Raw genomic sequence first — 4676 nt, forward strand, 5'->3', positions numbered from 1 at the left:
AAGCTATGAAACTCCAGTACGAGAGAAGGTGGTATTTTTTTTATCTCTATATGCGAAAATCGCCTCAAAGAGAAAAAAAAATAAAAATTCGAATAGAACGAGAACACTCTTTCCTTCCAGAGAAGCGTTTTAAGCATCGCGCCAAAGTGCCCTTTTCTTCGTACGTCGTATCATGTTCGAGCTAAGACTCACGCCAGACATCCTAAAACGATCGTCGGTGATTTTTAACGCCCGTCCTCAGTCTCTTACAGCCGTTTCTCTACTCTCGACAAATTCCAGCGGTTCCTTGTTTTCTGCCGGCACAGAGATCGAAACGGCAAAGTTTCTTTGCTCTGTACCGACGACGACGAAAACGCACGGGAACGCACGCAAGTGGAAAAGCGAGCGAGACGTACACTGTGGTGTGTTCGGGGACTGGACGACCGTCGACGTTAGGATGCGCGGTCCAGCGATAGACGCCGAAAAGGCATGGGATGACCAACACTCTCTGTTTTTCGAGTACTTGTAGCGCCGAATTGCCTTAAAAAAAAATCACACGCGCGCACGACTATCACGTCGTACGCGCGTGTATACCTCGTCTTTAATTAAATCAAAGTTTCACTCCAGCCTCGCCAAAGGGGATCGTCTTCTTCCTCGTCTACGATCTCTTCTCCTGTACGTGTCCAGAGATTCTCTCTGGCATGACGACGACGACCATCCAACGACTTTGTAACGGACTCTCGTGCGCATCTTCGTCAGGTACGGAAACGTTGCGCAACACCTCGAGCTTGGTAAAACACCCGTAGCCGATCATAGACACGCGCTAGTTCGCACACGATTTCTACGATTTCCGACGAACGTGGCTTTGGGCCAGGGCCGGCGGGCAGAGAGATACGCGAACGACGGGGAAAATTCGTCCCGATACAAGTAACGCGTACTCTCCGATCTCCGCGCAACGCCTGGGGATCATCTCCCTAAGTCATCAGCGCTCGAAGAAATCACGTGTGCGTTCCCGGATCTACGGCTCTCTTTCGGGGATAAATTACAAGCACAGAGTATGTTAAACGCAACGACGACCCATCGATGCGACGGTCCTCGTCGTTGTCAGTCGCTCGCGCAGAGTATATCTCTACGCACGAAGAGACGGAGTGGGCATTAGATCCCTGGGGCTATTCGAGTAAAACGTCTTAAGAAAAGACGGTTGTACGGCAAAATTCCGCACCGTTACCAAGTTTACTTTTATCTGAGGCTGTTCTCCTTCTCTCCTCTCTCGACCGAGTTCCCATATTTGCTTTCTCTCAGTCTCGCCAAAATAATATTCATTTAAGACGACGTCGGGGGCGCGGACATCGTGCTCATCGAAAACCTGCAAACGTATGCAAATCTGCTGATATGAAAAAAAAATCGGTCACGAGGACAACACTACGTATATATATATATATATATATATATATATAATATATTCGATAACCGACACGAAGCGGTGCATAAGCGGGCGGTCGTACGAAAGGACGACTCACGACGCCGCTAGCACTCACGCAGGTCCGTGACGGTTCTCTCCGCTCTTATTCGTATCCTTCTTCGTGCGCTTCCTCCGACTCTGAAACGTTCTACGTATCGTAAGAACGACGGCGGGTTGTCGAAGGCACCAAGGGACAGAGAGAGACAGAGGTAGAGTTTCGTAGTGTCTCCCGTGAACACGATAGTTTATATATCGAGCATGCGTACGAATTGCACGGTCTCGACACGACCGCGACGAACGCCGACGAGCGTCCAACAATCGCTCGTACGTCGCGTACGTTCTCTCGCGTCCGCTCTTGTTCGTATCCTTCTTCGTGCGCTTCCTCCGACTCTGAAACGTTCTACGTATCGTAAGAACGACGGCGGGTTGTCGAAGGCACCAAGGGACAGAGAGAGACAGATAGAGAGGAACGACACGCAACGCAAGCAGTCTTAGGTTTACGTGAGCAACCCTCAGCCAGGCGTGGTCCAGGAATTGTATCCGTGGACCGCAATGTGCGTTCGAAATGTCGATGTTCATGTGTCCTGCAGTTCACACGTTGACGCGCAATTAGCTGCGTTCTTCATCGACCCACGAGCCAAGTGATCCACCGTTCAGGGTAATCTTTTCATATATTTTTTAAAACTCTTGTACTCCATGTACTCTTAATACTCGGTTCGAGCGAAGCCGAGATCCGACACGACCGACCAACGGGAATCGGACGCGCAGAAGTCGCCGGAAGATCGACGACACGAAAACGTTCGAAAATGAAATCCGACGAACGCGCGAAGATACGCGCGTCCGCCGGCCGGGCGAAAAGTACATTATGATATATAACAACCATCGAGATCGAAGCTCCGTTCGTCAGGAAACGACGGGGATATAACACCCGATTCTGAATCCTCTGTGCAGCACACGATCTCGCGAAGAAATACGCACGGTGGCTAGCCCATATATATATATATGTGTGTGTGTGTATATATAATACGATATGCATTCCTCTCGTCCAATTATTCAAGAAAAAGAGCGTGCGCCTCCATCGTTCGGGTGATGTAAAGATTCGATGGGACTCGCGCGACCCTCGGCCTCGAGCGGTCTTTCCTCCCAATATCCAGAAGCCGAGCTTTGAAAAAACTCTAGCGACGGCACGGGTGTCCGACTCACGACATCGAGGCTTCGAAGTCGGCGATCTCCTCCGAACGGATGGCGATCGCGACGACTCAAAGCGTGAAAAATCGACGAAAGAGAACACATCTCCGTTCAGGTGATTGTTTTTTTTAAAAAATAAAAAAATTCGATGGGACTCGCATCCATCTACCTCGCGCGGTCTTTCTTCCCAATATCCAGAAGCCGAGCTTTGAAAAAACTTCAGCGACGGCACGGGTGTCCGACTCACGACAACGAGGATAGACAGCCTGCGGTCCCCTCTGAACGGGTTATATGCGACGAACTAGACGAAACTTTAGTCGTTCAGGTGGTATAAAAAAAAAAAATTCGATGGGACGCACGCGCAGCCGTCGTCCTCGAGCGGTCTTTCTTCCCAATATCCAGAAGCCGAGCTTTGAAAAAACTCTAGCGACGGCACGGGTGTCCGACTCACGACATCGAGGGTAGACAGCCTGCGGTCCCCTCTGAACCAACTTCGGCTAGACTAGTTACGAATCGTTGCTACGCATCGTCATCATAGTCATCGTCATCATCATCATTATCATAGCGGGCCAACATCCACGCAATGCGTTTTCGTTCTAGGTTACCCGATCCACGAGTATGTTACAAGTGGTTTCGTTATTTCGAACAAAACGACATACGAAGAACACACGCCCTATGGGTAGGAAGCACGTTTCGAGAACGACCGAGAGCGGTGTGAAAGAGACGAAAGGTCGACGCGCATAAGGTATCCATGGATCTTCGAAGAGAACCTTCGAAGATATGTCGGTATCCTTTCTACATGCGCGACTCGCTACTCGTACTTTCGCTCTCGTCGACTCGTTTTAGTCGCTTCGTTCGATCCCAAAGAGGAGTCTTCGATGTCCCGTTGCTAGGAGGAGAGCAAACGCAACACAGACCACGAAACATAGAAGAGAATAGGCGAGCATGATCTCTCCGACACGAGGCACTTTAGAGATTTTGTTATTCGTTTGTACGGTCTCCACGACGCAAAAAAAAAAATACGAGATCGTGGCGGCGGGTCTTTCTGTATACGGCCTCACGCAAGCGCCTCGATCTCATTTCTCTTTACGGGTGGTTTCCATTCGTAATTTTTCGTTCGATATTCGTGTCAAAGTTTAATTTTCGAAAGCTCAAGTTCCCATTTATAGTTTTATTATAAAATCATAATATTCGCAGACGGCGGGTCTTTCTGTGTACGACCTCACGCAGGCGCCTCGAATTCGTTTATGTATGTATATATATATATATATATATATATATGTATCTCTTCATCCCGATGATCGAGAGAGAGTGCCACCTTCTCTTCATATAGTTTCGTAGCTGGAGGGTCGTCTCCTCCTTATGTCTTTTCATCATTTTGCCAACGGAGTAAGCCACGCTCCGGGCGAATTTAACTGTTCTTTGTTAAAGTATATAGCTTGTTGATACGTCGTATATACTTTGGTTCGTCGATATAGGAGGAGTACGGCTCCTTACCGACTTATACAGTTTCGTATTTTTCAAGTGTTCAAGTCAAATTCTTTAAGTTTTTGTGTTATATCGTTAATGATCCTTCCGCAGGTTCACCTACGGAAACCTTGTTACGACTTTTACTTCCTCTAAATGATCAAGTTTGGTCATCTTCCCGGTAACATCGGCAATGCTTATCACATTGGCCGCGCACCAGTCCGAAGACCTCACTAAATCATTCAATCGGTAGTAGCGACGGGCGGTGTGTACAAAGGGCAGGGACGTAATCAACGCGAGCTTATGACTCGCGCTTACTGGGAATTCCTCGTTCATGGGGAATAATTGCAAGCCCCAATCCCTAGCACGAAGGAGGTTCAGCGGGTTACCCGGGCCTTTCGGCCAGGGAAAACACGCTGATTCCTTCAGTGTAGCGCGCGTGCGGCCCAGAACATCTAAGGGCATCACAGACCTGTTATTGCTCAATCTCGTGCGGCTAGAAGCCGCCTGTTCCTCTAAGAAGATTTGTTTGTACGTTGGTAGTAAAAACCCACCGACCGAAGCCGGGGGCCTTCGAGAT

At 48.9% G+C, this 4676-nt stretch overlaps 1 non-coding gene across 1 annotated transcript; it reads right to left on the reverse strand.

The window, feature by feature from the left end:
* Positions 1-1947: 1947 nt before the first annotated feature.
* LOC126928246 (5.8S ribosomal RNA) lies at positions 1948-2102 on the reverse strand. Its single transcript, XR_007716472.1, has one exon. It is a non-coding gene; the product is annotated as a 5.8S ribosomal RNA (ribosomal RNA).
* Positions 2103-4676: the final 2574 nt, after the last annotated feature.

This window comes from Bombus affinis, unplaced genomic scaffold (assembly GCF_024516045.1).
Source record: "Bombus affinis isolate iyBomAffi1 unplaced genomic scaffold, iyBomAffi1.2 ctg00000741.1, whole genome shotgun sequence".
Taxonomy (NCBI): domain Eukaryota; kingdom Metazoa; phylum Arthropoda; class Insecta; order Hymenoptera; family Apidae; genus Bombus; species Bombus affinis.